Genomic DNA, 19595 nt, shown 5'->3' on the forward strand with positions numbered 1-19595 from the left:
CTGAGGTGAGGTGGGTATTCTCTTCCCGCAGTCTCATCTCGTTCCTCCTTGCTTCTGTAATTTGGCACTTTAGGAACTCTATCTTGTGCCTCGCGTGGCTTTTGCCATCACTAGTTTCTTGGGTGAGGTGTGCGTTTTCCTCCTGTAGCTTCATCTCACTGTCCCTAGCCACTGTGGCTTCCTGCACAAGGCGCTCTATCTCAGCCTGGCATTTCATGACCTCTAGTGTAAGGCGTGCATTTTCTTCCCGCACCCTCATCCCACTATCTCTGGCCTTATTCACCTCTCTTATGAGGCATTCTACCTCCGCCTGGCATTTTTCAAACTCTGACTCCCGATTCTTGGCCTCTTTAACCTCCTCCCGCACCCTCATCTCACCCTTCTTAACCCAGCCACCTATACCATAAACGGTGAGCTTACACACTGCCGCTAACTTCTGCAGGGCTACCTACAGACTAAAAGCAAGAAAAGCAAGCGCTGGTACTTTCTCCAGATCCAGACCACTTATCATATCAAAAACTGCCTCCAGTCCTGCCACGGTCGCAAATTTGAAGGGGGCATTCTTTACCTGGTTTACGGTAATTTACCTTCCTTTACCTGGTTTACGGTAATTTACCTGGTCAGGCAGCGTTTTTGCCACTGCACTTTTTGCACTGCACAGCGGTTTCAAATCACAAAACCCCTCCTTCCAGTTCTGACTGGAGGAACTTATAATTAATGATATATTAAAATGGACAAATGGTCTGGATGCAAGAAAGTCAAACTTTACGAAAACTAAGAAACTACTACACACGATCTTGTAATCACGGTAAAATTGCTTAAATAGGGAAGGAAAAAAACGGGCACAACGAGGGAAATCGACTAAAATACAATTCTAACGAAATCCCCACTTTACTCCCACCCCTAAACCTATCATAAGTTGCCTTGTGGAAGGCCAGAAAAATATATGCTCACCACTGCAGTGCCAGCTCCATGTCCAACGAGATCTTCACTGTCCTGAAGTAAAGAAACACCGCAATGTTTTAAAAGTAAACTGCTGGTGTTCTTACTTCTTCAGACAGACTCCCACGCTGCAGAGGGCACACGGAGGCAAGCCAGAGAGAGAGAGATGCCTCTGAGAAGCAATCTCTTATACCCCAGTTTTGGTGCCGAAATGTGCCCGCCCAGATCCGGAAGTTTCTGGGCTAAAACAAAAGGGATCCAACTGTCCCCATTTTCCAGTAATGGGTGGTTCAAACCCATTCATTTTAAACTGTTCCCTTCCTCAGTTTAAGTGTTTCTTTTCAAATGTCTGTGCTGAGCCTTCGAACCATCTCCATTCAGCCTGATGGGTTTTGAATGGAGTTGTATTACTATGTAAACAGAAACCCATTATCTTGTAGTCACTGAAACCGCAGTCAATTGGTTTAATCCCTTGTGCAAATATCCTTGTAGCAATTTCTGTAAACAAACATCGATTGTCTCTGCAGGGAGGGGAAACTCCCCTTTTGATTGACAGAATTTGACTGCCTTTGCTTCACAGACACAGAAAGCTGCTTCCATGCCCTTTGTCCTTGGCCATGCAGCTTGACAGCCATTTTATCCCTGGGCAATTTACCAAACTCAAGAGTTCCTTTTTTTAATAAAAATATACTGTCTTAAGGTGTGCGATTTTTTTACAAAGTTCTTTGAATCCGGTGTTGTCCAAGTGCTGCCTAGCTTAACGCAGCCTTCTTGCGGTTCTGGGTATGTTTTAAAACATTGTCCAACCCAGAGACAATTTAAATCACGCAACGTCTTCGTCCACGATGTGGGTTAATATTTCCCGATCTTTGGGGGCTGAGGGGATTTTGCGAACCCCTACAATGTTACCTCTCTGTGTTTCGTGTACAAGGCAGACAAAGCCCTCTGAGCACCAACATTTAACAGTTCCTCGCCGTTTAATAAAATGTTCTGTTTTCTGATTTTACCTACCAAAGTGAATAACCTTACATTTCCCCACAGTATACTCCGTCTGCCACCTTATTGCACACTCACTTAACCTGTCTATATCCCTTTGCAGGGTCTTTGTGTCCTCCTCACAGCTTACTGTCCCACCTATCTTTGTATCGTCAGCAAACTTGGCCACATTACACTCGCTCCCTTCATCTAACTTATTGATATAGAGTGTTTCGCCTTAATACCACACCTAGGGGGAAAATTCAGTTGTTTGCACCTCCCGTTAGCGCCTTAAGAGGGCACTAAATGGGCGTAAAGCAACTAGTGCCCGGGCGCGGCGATGCTTGCGCCACTCGCGAAATTAACTAGACTTTTGCGGCGGCACTAAACACTACCACCATGATCTCTTGGGCCGGCAGATCGTGACGTCAGTCAAGTGCACAATGCCCCGGTAGTGCCCCGGACCAGATATTTAGTGGCGCCCCCTGCCTTACCGCCTGCCGCTAGCAACAACAGTTTGAGGAGAGCGTTATGCAGTCAGAAAGGGACTGGGGGAGCGCTACTTAAAGGCGACCGCTTCCTGCCTTTTTTGGTTGGTGACATTTTTGCACCACGCATTCTGAGAGAGAGAGCGAGAGAGACTTCTGGAGAGATTCAATGCTGTGTGAAGGAGTTTTGGGTACAGAGCAGCACTTTGCAGGTTTATTTTGGTTTGCCCTTCCTTGCTTCGCCAGCGCTCTGAGGTACCGCATCACTCCTCGGGCTTTTTGCCTTAAGACTGGTGTGAAGCACCTGATTTAGCGCTCCAATCACCTCCAGGGGCAATAAAAGCCAAGTTTGCCGTCGGAGGTGATAATTAGTGCGCCAGGCACTAAATTTTGCGCATGGCCGATAATGCCGCCCCAAGCGGGGCGATACTGAACTTTTCCCCCCTAGTCACAGTGCCCCGTGTGTGGCACTAATGGAGATTAACTGATAATAATCGAATGCTATTGAAAGATATAAATATAGTCAGTATCCTAAGGTACTGCACATGGCAAGGTTCCTCTTCGCTGTGTGTGCTATTTCTCTCTGTCTCCTCCTTTGCTTCTTTCTCCCTATTTCCCTTCTCTTCAATCCTCAATTCCTATGTTCGCTTCTCTTTTTCTCCTTTTCTCCCCCTACCCTTTTTCTTTTTTCCTTTCGCATGGGAGCTGCTGGTTTGCATCATGTGGTGGTGCACAATAAGCAGCCGCCAATGTGTTCCGGAAGCAATTTGTGGGTAGGACTTGGCCGGAATTCCCTCCCGACCCATCCCCAAACACTCACGCCTCCCACCCCTCATTCCCATTGCATCCCCTGTACCGTTACCTTCCCACTGAACCCGCCCATTATCTTCCCCTCTCAAGAACATGAGAAATAGTAGCAGGAGTCAGCCATATGATCCCTCAAGCCAGCTCCGCCATTTAATAAGATCATGGCTGATCTTCGACCTCAACTCCACTTTCCCACCTGATCCCCATATCCCTTGATTCCCCTAGAGTCTAAACAGCTATCGATCTCAGCCTTGAATATACTCAACGATTCAGCATTCACAGCCATCTGGGGTGGAGAATTCCAAAGATTCACCACCCTCAATGAAGAAATATCTCCTCATCTCAGTCGCCCCCTCCTTCTGGACTCTCCAGCCAGGGGAAGCAGCTTCTCAGCATCTACCCTGCCAAGCCCCTTAAGAATTTTACACGTTTCAATGAGATCACCTCTCATTCTTCCAAACCCCAGAGCGCATAGTCCCAATCTACTCAATCTCTCCTCATAGGACAGCCCTCTCACCCCAGGAATCAATCTGCTGAACCTTCATTGCACTCCCTCTAAGGCAAGTATATCCTGCCTTAGGAAAGGAGACCAAAACTTTGCACAGTACTCCAGGTGTGGTCTCAGCAAGGCCCTCTACAATCGCAGTGACACTTTCCTCACTCTTACATTCAAACCCATTGAATTTCGTCTGCCATGTGCTCGCCCATTCCACCAGCCTGTCAATGACCTCCGTGTACACAGGGAAAAATAAACATAGAAACATAGAAGATAGGAGCAGGAGTAGGCCATTCGCCCCCTCGAGCCTACTCCGCCATTCAATGAGATCATGGCTGATCATCCAAACACAGTACCCTGTCCCTGCCCTCTCCCCATATCCCTTGATACCTTTAGCCTTAAGAAATATATCTAACTCCTTCTTGAATATATTTAATGAATTGGCCTCAACTGCCTTCTGTGGTAGAGAATTCCACAGGTTCACCACTCTCTGGGTGAATAAATTCCTCCTCATCTCAGTCCTAAATGGCTTACCCCTTATCGTTAGACTGTGACACCTGGGTCTGGACCGCCCCGCCATCGGGAACAGCCTTCCTGCATCTAGTCTGTCTAGTCCTGTTAGAATTTTATAAGTTTCAATGAGATCACCTCTCATTCTTCTGAACTCCAGCGAGTATAAGTCCAATATAACTCATACGTCATTCCTGCCATCCCAGGTATCAGTCTGGTGACTCTTCGCTGCACTCCCTCCATGGCAAGAACATCCTTCCTCAGATAAGGCGACCAAAACTGCACACAATACTCAAGGTGTGGTCTCACCAAGGCCCTGTACAACTGCAGCAAGACATCCTTTTTCCTGTACTCAAACCCTCTCGATATGAAGGCTAACATACCATTTGCTTTCTTAACCGCCTGCTGCCCCTGCGTGCTTACCTTTAGCGACTGGTGCACAAGGACACTCAGGTCTCGTTGCACTTACCCTTCTCCTAGTCTATTGCCATTCAGATAATAATCTGCCTTCATGTTTTTGCCAGCAAAGTGGATAACCTCAAATTTATTCACATTATACTGCGTATGCCATGCATCTGCCCAATCAGCCAACCTGTCCAAATCATCCTGGAGTTTCTCGGTATCCTCCTCACAGCACACACACCCACCCAGCTTTGTGTCGTCTACAGACTTGGAGGTGTTGGTTGAAGGATAAACATTTGTCCAGGAGAATACCCCGGTGTTCTTCCAAATACAACTGTGGAATCTTTTACGTCCACCTGAGGTGGAAAACAGAGCCTCGGTTTAACATCTCATCCAAAAGACGACACCTCCGACAGTGCTGCGCTCCCTCAGTACTATTTCACAGGAATTTGTGCTTCAGTCAAGTGGAGCTTGCACCTACGACTCACGCGAGCACGCGAACAACTGAGCCGAGGCTGACACCCAACATCAACCAGAAAGCCCCCTTAGAACAGAATAACCTAAGAATTAGGAGCAGGAGTCAGCCATACGGCCCCTCGAGCCTGCTCCACCATTCAATGAGATCATAGCTGATCATCGAGCTCAACTCCACTTTCCCGCCCGATCACCATGTCCCTTGATTCCCCTACAGTCCAAAAATTATATCTATCTCAGTCTTGACTATGCACAAAGACTCAGCATCCACAGCCCTCTGGGGCAGAGAATTCCAAAGATTCACCACACTCTGAGTGAAGAAATTCCTTCTCATCTCAGTCTTAAATGGCCGACCCCGTTTCCTGAGACTATGCCTAGTTCTATACACTCCAGCCAGGGGAAACAACCTCTCAGTGTCTACCCTGTCAATCCCCATGGAACATAGGAACAGGAGGAGGCTATTCAGCCCCTCGAGCCTGTTCCGCCATTCAATGAGATTATGGCTGATCTGTGATCTAACTCCATCTATCCGCCTTTGCCCATACCCCTTATTACCTTTGGTTAACAATTATCGATCAATCGCAGATTTAATTTTAACAATGGACCCAGCATCAGTTGCTGTTTGTGGAAGAGAGTTCCAAACTTCTACCACCCTTTGTGTGTAGAAATGTTTCCTAACTACACTCCTGAAAGGCCTGGATCTAATTTTTAAGCTATGTTCCCTAACCCTAGACTCCCCAACTGGGGGAAATAGTTTATCTCTACCTACCCTATCAGTTCCCCCTTAAATATCAAACCAAACTTGGGGGTGTGGCAAACATTGAGGTTGATACCAATCGACGGCAACAGGAAATAGAAAGGCTAGCAGAATGGGCAGATGGAATTTAATACAGAGAAGTGTGAGGTGATGCATTTTGGCAGAAGGAACAGGGAGAGGCAATATACACTTAATGGCACAGTCTTAAAGAGTTTTCAGGGACAGAGGTACCTGGGAGTTAATGTACATAGGACACTATGGAGGGATTTTCTAGATTTAATATGATAATTTCTAGCAGGCATTTGAGAAGATTTCACACAAGCGACTGTTAGCAAAAATTTAATTCTACGTTAAATTAGTAACTGTTAATAATATATTGCATTGATAACTTTAAGTAGGTACATCTTAGTCTTAATATTCTGTAAAGTTAGTTAATAGTCGAATAAATAAAGGCAGGGCAGCTCAGTCCCACGGAATGTGCATCCTGTGCCATGTGGGAAATCCAGGATGTATCCCATGTCCTGGACAACCACGTGTGCAGGTCGTGTCGTCAGCTGGAGGAGCTCGCGGTTTCGGAGCTTGATCAGCAGCTGGCATCACTGCAGTGCATCCGCGAGGCTGAGAGCTACGTGGACAGCACGTTTCAGGAGGTGGTCACCCCGCAGCTAAGGAGTGTACAGGCAGAGAGGGAATGGGTGACCGTTAGACATAAGAGGAGAACAGACATGACTCCAGGATGGGGAGACAGGGACTGAATTTATATGGCTAGAGTTAAGATATAATAGAGGGGCCGTTACACTACTAGATGTATTCTATAGGCCACCAACTAGTGAGAAAATATGGAGAAGCAAATTTGCAGAGAAATTACAGAGAGATGTAAGAACTATTCAAGAAAGGCTGTAAGGATAATTCTAGTAACTACAGGCTGGTCAGTTTAACATCAATGGTGGGTAAAGTTCTAGAAACAATAATCAAGGAAAATATTAACAGCCAGTTGGAGAGGTTTAAGCTAATTAAGGAGAGCCAACATGGATTTGTAAAAGGCAGATCGTGTTTGACTAATATAATTGAATTTTTTGATGAAGTAACAGGGAACATTGATCAAGAGAATGCAATGGATGTTGTCTGCATGGATTTTAGGAAGGCGTTTGATAAGGTACCACGTAGAAGGCTGGATAACCAAATTGTGGCTCATGGAATAGATGGGTCAGTGGCAGCTTGGAGAAGGAATTGGCTTAAGGATAGAAAACAGCGAGTTGTGGTAAATGTGTGTTTTTTCAGACTGGAGGATGGTAGACAGTGGTGTTCCCCAAGGGTCAGTGCTGGGGCCACTGCTTTTTATGATATATATGTAATTGACCTGGATATTGGAATACAGAGTAGAATTTCTAAATTTACCGATGACAACAAACTTTGGGGTGTGGCAAACAGTGAGGATGATACCAGTCAAATACAGCAGGATATAGAAAGGCTAGCAGAATGGGCAGACAAATGGCAGATGGAATTTAATACAGAGAAGTGTGAAGTGATGCATTTTGGTAGAAGGAACAGGGAGAGGCAATATACACTTAATGGCACAGTTGTAAAGATTGTGCAGGGACAGAGGGACCTGGGAGTTAATGTACATAGGTCTCTGAAGGTGGCAGGACATATTGAGAGAGTGGTTAGCAAAGCATATGGGATCTTGGGCTTCATAAATAGAGGTATTGTGTACAAAAGTAGAGAAGTTATGCTGAACCTTTATAAAGCGCTGTTTAGGCCACGACTGGAGTATTGCGTCCAGTTCTGTTCACCACACTTTAGGAAGGATGTGAAGGCCCTTGAGAGGGTGCAGAGGAGATTTACCAGAATGGTTCTGGGGATGGGGCATCTTAGCTACAAGGACAGGTTGGAGAAGCTGGATTTGTTTTCATTACCACAACAACAACAACAACAACCTCTATTTATATAGCACCTTTAACGTAGTAAAACGTCCCAATGCGCTGGGCAGGATGATTTTAAGGCAAAGGAGGTTGAGGGGTGATTTGATAGACGTGTACAAGATTATGGCGGGTTTGGATACACGAGACGGGAAAAGGCTGTTCCCACTAGTTCATTGTACAAGGACTGGTGGACACAGATTTAAGGTTTTGGGCAAGAGACACAGGAGGGATGTGAGGAAAACTTTTTTACTCAGCGAGTGGTGAGGACTTGGGACTCGCTGCCAACGGAAGTCGTAGAAGCAGAGACACTCAATGTTTTCAAGGGGAGACTGGTTAGAAACTTGAGGGAAATAGACTTGCAGGGCTTTGGGGATAGAGCGGGGGAATGGGACTGAATGGATAGCTCCACAGAGAGCTGGAACAGAATCAATGAGCCGAATGGCCTCCTTCTGTGCCGTTACGACTCTATGACAATGAAGTATAGACTAGTGATAATGGGGGCTTCAACTATCCTAATATATCTGACTATAGAGAGTTCAGATTAGAAGTGAAAAGGAAAATAAGAGGGGCAAAGAGAGGGTCTGAGAAAAGAATGGCAGCTAACATAAAAGGTAATCCCAAAGTCTTCTATAGGCATATATTACCAAGTTTAACGACACTAAGTTAGTGGCAGAGTAAGTAGTGCGGAAGGGAGCAGAAAATTGCAAAGGGACATTGGTTGAGTGGGCAAAACTAGAGACGTCAGATTCAGAGGGAAGGAAATTCGGGATTTAACGAGTTTGAATGGAACATTTTTGACTTGTGCAGTTCGGTCAGAGAAATGCCAGTGAAAGGAAATCATTGCAGAAAGAGCGATTCTGTAGTGTCCCTTCTGTCTGAACAGTGCTTTGTCGATAATTAACTAAGCAGAGGTCTCCAGAGTGTAGCGGTTATCACGTTCGCCACACACGTGAAAAGTCCCTGGTTCGAGCCCGTGCGGAAACATTATGTTCCTGATGATTTTTTCTCTGTAATAAATTTAATAGGTTTCTTGTGTCAGGAAAAATGAACAATTTTAAACAGACTCCTAAAATACAGAGTGCGTAAATTCTGATAGGGTATGAATCTTCGTCAATGAATAAACTTTCACAAATTAATAAAGTTAAATTACTCAACTTTTGACTGTCCCTTACTGTGAGCATTTCTTTCATTCTGCAAAACAACGCTTTCGGTTAATGAATGTTGATTAAAGCAATTAAACCACTAAACTACCAGAACACACATTAAAGAGTTGAACACAATTGCTGATATTTCTTATCTTTTTTCTTGTGTTTTTTCAGCTCTTGGTCCTTTTCAGCTACTGACTGCGGATATTCCTCTGATTAAACGTAAACAAAATGAAATATCTCGCAGCCCCGGCCTCGGTTAATACCAACAGATCTAAGCCGCATTTCAGGCCCGAAAACAAACCCATTAGTTATTCGCTCTTCCCCAGCTCCAGAGTTCAGATTGTTACTGCCCATCCCTGGAGCTGCAAGATACCAGGGACCCAGGGCAAACCACCCCATGCACCGAGCACAGGCTCAGGAAAACCCCGGGGGAGAAGATATCCCGGTCACTGAGCCTTCAACATCACTGAACAAGCACCTGGACTGAAACGTTCTTCATGTGGAAATGATGAGATGCACAAATTAATCAAATAAGTCAGGATGACCGAGCGGTCTAAGGCACTGCGTTCAGGTCGCAGTCTCCTCTTGGAAGCTGTGGGTTCGAATCCCACTTCTGGCAGTTTCTACTTTTAATTACAAAGCGGAACTGATTTATTTTCACACCACTGTCAAGCACTTTGGGACACCCCTTAAAAGTGGGATTCAGCGGTTCACCTGCTCCATTCACATAGAAACATAGAAGATAGGAGCAGGAGTAGTCCATTCGGCCCCTCGAGCCTGCTCCGCCATTTAATGAGATCATGGCTGATCATCCACATTCAGTACCCTGTTCCTGCTTTCTCCCCATATCCCTTTATCTCTTTAGCCTTAAGAAATATATCTAACTCCTTCTTGAATATATTTAATGAATTGGCCTCAACTGCCTTCTGTGGTACAGAATTCAACAGGTTCACCACTCTCTGGGTGAAGAAATTCCTCCTCATCTCAGCCCTAAATGGCTTACCCCTTATCCTTAGACTGTGACCGCTGGTTCTGGATTCCCGTACCATCGGGATCATTCTTCCTGAATCTAGTGTGTCTAGTCCTGTTAGAATTTTGTAAGTTTCAATGAGATCCCCTCTCATTCTTCTAAACTCTAGCGAATATAAGCCTAATCATCTCAATCTGTCTTCATACGTCATTCCTGCCATCCCATGTATCAGTCTGGTGAATCTTCGCTGCACTCCCTCCATGGCAAGAACATCCTTCCTCAGATAAGGTGACCAAAGCTGCACACAATACTCAAGTTGTGGTCTCACCAAGGCCTTGTACAACTGCAGCAAGACATGCTTGCTCCTGTACTCGAATCCACTCACTATAAAGGCCAACATTTGCCTTCTTAACCACCTGCTGCACCTGCATGCTTACCTTCAGCGATTGGTGCACAAGGACACCCAGGTCTCATTGCAGTGCCCCTTTTCCTAATCTATTGATGTTCTGATAATAAGCTGTCTTCCTGTTTCTGCCACCAAAGTTGATAACCTCACATTTATCCACATTATACTGCGTCTGCCATGCATCTGCTAAATCACCTAACCTGTCCACATCATACTGGAGTTTCTCTGCATCCTCCTCACAGCACACATGCCCACCCAGCTTTGTGCCGTCTGCAAACTTGGAGTTATTACATCTAGTTCAACCTTCTACATCATTAATATATATTGTGAGTAGCTGAGGTCCTAGCACTTATCCCTGCCCTACCCCACTAGTAACTGCCTGCCACTTGGAAAAAGACCCGTTTAGACATACTCTTTGCTTCCTGTCTGCCAACCAGTTCTCTATCCAAGTCAGTACCTTACCCCCGATCCCATGTGCTTTAACTTTGCACGCCAATCTCTTATCTGGGACCTTATCGAAAGCCTTCTGAAAGTCCAAATACACCACATCCACTGGTGCTCCCTTATCTATTCTACCAGTTACATCCTCAAAAAATTTTAACATTTCCATCTGACCTGGTGATGCGCTATCAATTACTCAAAAGAATGAGGTTAAGCGAGTAACTAACAGGCTTTTATTAACAAGAGAATGAAGGTGTGCCTCGAGTGGTCGACCAGTCCAGAAAACAGAGGGACTGTGGAGCAGTCACCTTTATACCTGGACTCGTGGGAGAAGTCAGCCGAGGCATGTACAGACATGTACACAGTGGAATACAAACACCCACACAGGCAGGTATAACAGTGGTTTACCACATTCACCCCTTGTTTAAGAATGAGTCCAGCGGGGTGAAGTGTACTAAAAGTTTGTGTATTGGAGTCTCTCCGGAGGTCTTGTCTGCCGCTGTGATCGACGTGGCGATGGCAGGGGTAGTGAAGCTTCCGGCGTCGACTCCCGCGTAGGCTGGGGCACTGGTGTGTAGTCCTCGTGGGTGTCGAGCGGGTCGCGGGGCCCAGGCATGCCATCTGCTGGGGTTGGATATTGGATCGTGGGGGGGGCGGTGGTAGTGGGTAGTGGGTTACTGGGGCCACCGAGGGTGCGAAGTCTCGTATGGAGACTGTGTCTTCCCGCCCGTCCGGGTACGCAATTGGGGGTTGGCGTGGAGGAGGTCGACCCTCTCGACGAGGGTGTCCGTTTTATGGATCCTCACGTGTCTTCTCAGTAGGACCGGCCCTGGGGACGTCAGCCATGGCGGTAGCGATGTCCCCGATGTGGACTTCCTTGGGAAGACAAACATTTTCTCATGACGGGTGGCATTAGTGGCAGTGCAGAGCAGTGACCGAATAGAGTGGAGCACATCGGGGAGTACATCCTGCCAGCGGGAGGTCGGAAGGCCCCTAGACTTTAAGGCTAGCAGGGCGGCCTTCCAAACTGTCGCATTCTCTCTTTCCACCTGTCCGTTCCACCGGGGGTTGTAACTGGTGGTCCTGCTTGTGGCAATACCCCTAGCCAACAGGTACTGGTGGAGTTCGTCGCTCATAAATGATGAGCCCCGGTCGCTATGGATATAGCTGGGGAAACCGAACAGGGTGAAGAGGTCGTTCAGACATTTAATGACGGTGGCACTGGTCATGTCCGGGCAGGGGATGGCGAATGGGAAACGGGAGTGCTCATCAATAATTTTGAGGAAGTACACATTGCAGTCGGAGGAGGTGAGATGCCCTTTAAAATCAACACTCAGGCACTCGAAGGGGCGAGTGGCTTTTATTAAGTGAGCCCTGTCTGGTCTATAAAAGTGCGGTTTGCACTCAGCGCAGACTTGGCAGTTCCTGGTCATGGTCCTTACCTCCTCAATGGACTAAGGCAGGTTGCGGGCCTTGATGAAGTGGAAGAACCTGGTGACCCCCGGGTGGCAGATGTCATTGTGGAGGGCCCGCAGTCTATCGATCTGCGCGCTGGCGCAGGTGCCACGTGATAGAGCATCCGAGGGTTCATTGAGCTTCCCGGGCTGGTACAAGATCTCGTAATTGTAGGTGGAAAGTTCGATTCTCCACCTCAAGATCTTGTCGTTTTTGATTTTGCCCCTCTGCTTGTTGTTAAACATAAAAGCAACTGAACGCTGGTCAGTGAGCAGGGTAAATCGTTTTCCGGCCAGGTAGTGCCTCCAATGACGCACAGCCTCCACAATAGCCTGTGCCTCCTTCTCAACAGCGGAGTGTCTGGTCTCCGGGCCCTGGAGGGTTCGTGAAAAGAAGGCCACGGGTCTCCCTGCCTGATTAAGGGTAGCGGCCAGGGCAAAGTCGGACGCATCGCTTTCCACCTGGAAGGGGATGGATTCATCCACTGCGTGCATGGTGGCTTTGGCAATGTCTTCCTTGATATGGTGGAAGGGTAAGCGGGCCTCTGCCATCAAGGGGAAAGAGGTGGACTTGATCAGCGGACGGGCCTTGTCCACATAGTAGGGGACCCACTGGGCGTAATAGGAGAAAAGCCCTAGGCACCTCTTCAGGGCCTTGAGGCAGTGGGAGTTCCATAAGGGGACTCATCCGGTCGGGGTCGGGACCGATGACTCCGTGTTCCACAATGCAGCCAAGGATGGTGAGGCGGGTTGTGCGGAATATGCACTTCTCCTTGTTATACGTCAGGTTCAGGAGTTGGGCGGTGCAGAGGATTTTTTCGAGGTTTGCGTCATGGTCCTGCAAGTCATGGCCGCAGATGGTCACATTGTCCAGATATGGGAAAGTGGCCTGCAACGCATTTTGATCGACCATCTGGTCCATCTCCCTTTGGAAGACGGAGACCCCGTTGGTGATGCCAAAGGGAACCCTAAGGAAGTGATAGAGGCGGCCGTTTGCCTCAAAGGCAGTATACTGGCGGTCCTCAGGGCGGATAGGGAGCTGGTGGTACGCTGATTTCAGGTCAATGGTCGAGAAGACGTGGTACTGCGCGATCTGGTTGACCATATCAGCTATGTGGGGGAGTGGGTAAGCCTCCAGCAGGGTGTAGCGATTTATTGTCTGGCTGTAGTCGATGACCAGGCGCTGCTTCTCGCCGGTCTTAACGACCACAACCTGGGCTCGCCAGGGGCTGGTGCTGCCCTCAATAATCCCCTCCTTCAGGAGCCGCTCCACTTCGGTTTTAATGAAAACCCTGTCCCCGGCACTTTATCGCCTGCTCTTTGTGGCGATGGGCTTACAGTCGGGGGTGAGGTTAGCAAACAGTGGGGGTGGGGGTGACTCTGAGTGTGGAGAGGTTGCACCTGGTGCGCAGCGGGCAGTTTGGAAGCTGCTGGCTGTGGACTGTGAGTAGGGGGAGGGGTCCACCGTACGCCATCGTAACACTTTTAAGGTGGCACTGAAAATCTAGCCCCAGTAGAACGGCAGTGCAGAGGTGGGGCAGGACCAGAAGTTTAAAATGATCATACACAGTCCCGTCTACTAAGAGTGTCACCATGCAGTAGACGCCAATGTCCGCCGACTGGGACTCGGAGGCCATAGAAATCCGCTGGTGCACAGGCAGGACTGGGAGAGAGCAACACCGCACCGTGTCGGGGTGGATGAAGCTCTCCATGCTCCCAGAGTCAAAAAGGCAGGTTGTTTTGTGTCCATTTACCTTAATGTCCATTGTGGACCGGGCCAGTTGGTGCGGTCTCGCTTGGTCCAGCGTAACAGAGGCCAGCGTAGGGGTCGGTGTGTCGCTGCGGGTATCAGATGAGGCGGTGTTGGGGGCCTGCTGCGTCCCGGCTGGCATCCAAGATGGCGGCGTCCATTGTCCCCATGTGGCTGGAGGTGTCCAAAATGGCTGCTGTTCTGGTGGTTCGCGCATGGCTGGGGAGGCCCAAGATGGCGGCCCGCACGGCCCACACACAGGCTTTGGCCCTGCAGACGCTGGCGTAGTGTCCCTTCTTCCCGCAGCCCGAGCAGATGGCATTTTTCGTCGGGCAGCGCGTTCTGGGGTGTTTGGCCTGGCCACTGAAGTAACATTTCTGGCCTTGGGACACTGCTGCGGTAGTTGGGCCGTTGCTGGAATGTGGCTGGTGTGGCACGGCGCTATGAGACGGTCCTACCATGTCCCAGGCTGTCGTTCCCCGCGGCGTCCACGTTGCAGAGGAGCAGGCATCCATGCCCCGTTAGGCTGCGTCCAATGATAGTGCGAGTTCGGAGGCCTTGTTGAGGTCGAGGTCACTCTGCTCCAACAGTCGCTGTCGGGTGTAATTGGACCTGTGGCCCGCTACAAAAGCGTCCCGGATAAGTTCCTCTGTGTACACGGTGGCCTTTACATCCTTACAACCACAGGCCCGGCCAAACACAGACAGTGCCTGAAGGTATTCCTCGGTCGATTCCCAGGTTGTTGTTTACGACTCCCCAGGAGGTGCCTGGCGCACAGCTCGTTCACTGGGCACGTGTACTGGTCCTTGTGGAGCTTGAGAGCAGCCGTGTATGAGGTCGCATCCTGGATGACCGAGTACGCTCGGTGGTTCACTTTGGAGGTCAGGACATCCAGTTTGTCCTCATCCGATTTGACCGTTGCAGCGGAGGCGATCAGGAATTTTTCAAAGCACCTAAGCCAGTGAGCAAACTTGGTGGATGCGTCCGCCTCCCGATGGTCTAAGTCCAGGCATGCTGGTGTGAGGATCTTCTCCATTATAAAACATCTTGTTAATAAAATTGATGCGCTATCAATTACTCAAAAGACTGAGGTTAAGCGAGTAACTAACAGGCTTTTATTAACAAGAGAATGAAGGTGTGCCTCGAGTGGTCGACCAGTCCAGAATACAGAGGGACTGTGGAGAAGTCACCTTTACACCTGGACTCGTGGGAGGAGTCAGCCGAGGCATGTACAGACATGTACACAGTGGAATAAAAACACCCATACAGGCAGGTATAACAGTGGTTTACCACACCTGGTACTGAAAGTGGAGACGGTTCCACAGTATAGCAGATATCCCGTTTGCGGAATCATTTTGTTGGAACTTGCTCCTTCTGCTTGTCCAGGGGCGAGATTGCTCTCCTGTGTGAGGAAATAACAACTAAGAACAAAAGAATTAGGAGCTGGAGTAGCCCATATGTTGTGTAAAATGAGATATGGGTAACAGTTAACAGTTAACATGCAAAGCACAAAACATGCTGACAAGGGTGGTGCTGTTGCTGTTTGGCGAACCGACCTCTACCTAGTGGAAGCTGTACGCCAACTCTCCAACACCTCCTCCTACCTCCGCCTGGACCATGACCCCACTGCCGAATATCAAGCCACCATTTGCAAGACTGTCACTGACCTCGTATGAGAAGAGATTGAGTAAACTAGGCCTGCAATCTCTTGAATTCGGAAGAAAGAGAGGGGATCTCATTAAGCATGCAAAATTATTACATGGTTTGATCGGTTGGATGCTGGGAGAATGTTTCCCTTGGCTGGGGAGTCTAGAACCAGGGGCCACAGCCTCAGGATAAAGGTTAGGCCATTCAGGACTGAGAGGAGAATAAATTTCTGCACACAGAGGGTGGTGAATATTTGGAATTCTCTACCCCAGAGGGCTGTGGAGGCTCAGTCATTGGGTATGTTCAAAACAGAAGTCGGTAGATTTCTGACTGGTAAGGGCATCAATGGATATGGCGATAGGGCCGGTGAATGGAATTGAGGCAGGAGATCAGCCATGATCTCATAGAATCCCCTACACTTGCTTAAAAATCTGTTCCATTACCTCTTTTTTCCAGTTCTGACGAAAGGTTATCGACCTGAAACGTTAACTCTGTTTCTCTCTTCGCAGAAGCTGCCTGACCTGCTGAGTACCTCCAGCATTTTCTGTTTCAATTCAGATTTCCAGCATCTGCAGTATTTTCTCAGTTCGCATTTCTTTCATTGTGCAAAACGAGGTTATCGCTCAATTAATGGGCCAGAAATTCGTGAGCAAATGCGTGACTACGGTCGGGGTACTCACGGATCTGGCCGTTGGAAATGCCAGCGTTCAGAATGCACAGCGCATGCGGGGAACGCCGGCATTTCCAGTGCTCAGAACAAAGGGGTTCATAAGCACAGCGCATGCGACTGCACAGGCAGCGCTTGCGCAGTGAATTTCGTAGATTTCATTCATGGATTCAGTGAGGGTAAGTCCTTACAAGTTACACTTGAAAAAAGCAGGTGTAATGTTGTTCCAAGGCTGCGGAGGAAGATATATTTTATCGTGGAGCTTCTGAAAGGCAATATTTTTGTTTGGGAAAGGGAGGGAAGTTATTTTAAGAAATTTTAAGTAAGTTTTAAAGTTAAAATTTTTTTTTTAAACGGGTTTTCAGAACGGTAGGTAGAAGGAGCAATTGTGGCTGTGTGAATGGAATGTGAAAATGAGTGTTCTAAAATGAGTAATGTAACATTTCCAGCACTTTTAAGAAAGAAACTTTTCATCAGTAATAAGTAATTCTGTATGTATGTCCGCATATATTCCTTTACATATATGTATGTATGTTTTATATTCCTTTACTTATGTGTATGAATGTATGTTTTTAATTATGATTTTCCAATAAGTTACTTTCTCTGAAAGTCATAATTAAATAATACATTCATACACATAAGTAAAGGAATATATACATAACACGCAAAGGAATATATACAGACATACATACTTTCAGAAGCTCCACGATAAGAAATATCTTCCTCCGCAGCCTCTGGAGCAAATGTACCCATGCTTTTTTCATGTGTAAGTTGTAAGGACTTGACCTCACTGAAAGCATGAATGAAAGCGGCGAATTTTACTGCGCACGCGTTCTGCCTCTGAACCCCTTCATTCAGAGGACAGGAAATGCCGGTTTTCCCCGCATGCGCTGTGCATGCTGAAAACCGGCATTTCCTCCGGCCAGACGCGTAAGTACCCCGACCGTACTCGCGCATTTGGAAGGGAATTACTGGGCCAACATTTTACATGTAAATAAAATGAAAAATTTAACAATTGCACGATTTGCCCCCTCGCATCTGCGACTGAGGGTCCAAGGAGGTGCATTGCGCAAGAGGTCATCATCGTACGTATCCTCACACTGTTCCCTTTCGGGAACTGTATGAAGTGGTGGAAGGATTTATGGCCGTGATTAACGCTCATTCCGTGACCGTAACCATCTTTGAACCAGCCATTAGGGTGGTTAGTCCTATGGCGTGAGGGTTTTACAGGCTCCCACAACCCATCTGATGGGGGGGGGGGACCCGCACCCACGGACGCAAGTATCCCGCTGGATGTCCACCCAGAATTTATAGTTGGAGCTCCGACTCCACTTGCCGGGACTGTTTGGAGTGGGGTTCGAAACCCTACTCCTTCTTGCCCAGCGGCGGGGATGCTTACTGCTACGCAAAAGGCCCACTCCACACAAAAGGTGACACCCATACGTTTCCTGCGCCTTTTCCCTCCCCGTGACTGGAGCCCTATGCTGCCACTTGAAAGACCAAGCTATCATCTGCCCTTTTTGCGGCGCCTTTGACTTCTCATTACCAATGATGAGCAGGCGCTGTGCCTCCACCTCCTTGAGGAGATTGCTGAGGTCATCATCAGTTCAATTGTGAGTTCTTTTAATGCCGTGAATTGTGCTCATTCCAGCCATTTAAAGTTGCTCATTGGATTGGGCCTTTGGCATAGCGGTAGGATCCCCGCCGCTAAGCCAGATCAGGATCGGGGTTTCAAACTCTGCTCCAAGACAGTCCTGGCCAGTAGAGTCGGAGCTCCGGCTCTAAATTCTGGGTTGACATCCAGTGGGATATTTGTGTCCGTGGGTGTGGGTGGCCCCCCTCCTTGTATAGCTTGTGGGAGCCTGTAAAACCCTCCTGCCATAGGACTAACTGTCCTAATGGCTGGTTCAAAAATGGTTACTGCCACAGAATGAGCGTTAATCATGGCCATAAATCCTTCCACCACTTCATACAGTTCACCAAAGGGAACAGTGTGAAGACACGTATGATGACGACATTGCTAAATAAATAAATGGAATTAACAAAATTCTTTTAGGTCTTTAAATTGCTTTAATTCTGTTTAAAACTACTTCAGATTCTTCAAAATAATGTAAACATTTTTAAAAGTTTATAAAAGTTACCAAAATCTTCAAAAAACTTCCAAAAACCTATTTAAACTGCTGCTTTGCATGTAAAAATGCTCAGCAGCTTGGCAGAAACATTGGGGGCGTGTCCTGTGAAACTGAGACCTCAAGGGGCGTGTCTCAGTTGCACTGCGCGCTCCAGGCTTCGCGCTGGCTGCACGCCTGGGCGGCGTGACGTCATACGCTGCCCGGGATTCTTCTTTTTGAAACACGAATTCCAGGCGTCCCTGGAGGTGATCGGCAGGAGCGTCGGGTAAGTGCATATACGGGGCTTGCACGCGCGGCAAGCCCCGTTCACGAATTTCTGGCCCAATGACGCTTTGAAAGCAACATAAAAGTTTAACAAAATAAATACCGCCCAACGTGGGGCTCGAACCCACGACCCTGACATTAAAAGTCTCATGCTCGACCGACTGAGCTAGCCGGGCCCGTTGGAGCTGTAGTTCTTTGTTGCTGATTGCAGTCAGGTACCTGGTGGCTCCGGTCCGGTCACAACAGCATGTCTGAGCCGCGTTTCTGCAAACTACAAAACAAGTTCTCCAGAAGCCCAAGGCGTATAAGGAACTCAAGCAGCATAATCCCTTTCATTAACCACAGGGGTTCAGGCAATTTTCTGATCGCAAATCGCTTTAGTCCTTGTCAATATCTCTTGTCTATTTCCCGGAGATTCCCGGTTCTGTCTTTCTCTCTGGCTCTGTTTATTGTGTCTGTGGCCACCTGCGGGTTGATTTTGAAGGAATACCTGTGTTTGTGTCTGCTTGTTACGTTAAACAAATGAGGGCATCAGGCGCTTCTGTGCATGACACTGAGGAATCAGGAGAAGGCAGGAGGAATGAAAAAGTGTTTGTGGAACGTTTGCATTGTAGGACCTCGTGGCGCAACGGTAGCGCGTCTGACTCCAAATCCTAAAAGCTACGTGTTCAAATCACGTCGAGGTCACTGTTCTTCCGGGTAATTTCAGAATTGTTGTTTTCTTTGCCGTTTCACAATAACCAGACACGTGCTCCAAAGACTGTCTCACTCTTTCCCCAGTGTCGGTCAGAGAAATGCCAGTGAAAGGAAATCAAAGCAGAAAAAGCGATTCTGTAGTGTCCCTTCTGTCTGAACAGTGCTTTCTCGAGCGCATTTAAGCCGAGGTTTCCGTAGTGTAGCGGTTATCACGTTTGCCTTATACGCGAAATAGTCCCTGGTTCGA

At 47.8% G+C, this 19595-nt stretch overlaps 2 non-coding genes across 2 annotated transcripts; one reads left to right on the forward strand and one right to left on the reverse strand.

Annotated features, from left to right (window-relative positions):
• Window positions 1-18755: 18755 nt before the first annotated feature.
• Window positions 18756-18828, reverse strand: trnak-uuu (transfer RNA lysine (anticodon UUU)). Its single transcript has one exon. It is a non-coding gene; the product is annotated as a tRNA-Lys (tRNA).
• Window positions 18829-19266: 438 nt separating this feature from the next.
• On the forward strand, window positions 19267-19339 carry trnaw-cca (transfer RNA tryptophan (anticodon CCA)). Its single transcript has one exon. It is a non-coding gene; the product is annotated as a tRNA-Trp (tRNA).
• Window positions 19340-19595: the final 256 nt, after the last annotated feature.

This window comes from Somniosus microcephalus, unplaced genomic scaffold, assembly GCF_052327205.1.
Source record: "Somniosus microcephalus isolate GS21.2 unplaced genomic scaffold, FLI_Smic_1.0 unresolved_chr4, whole genome shotgun sequence".
NCBI classification, from domain to species: Eukaryota; Metazoa; Chordata; class Chondrichthyes; order Squaliformes; family Somniosidae; genus Somniosus; species Somniosus microcephalus.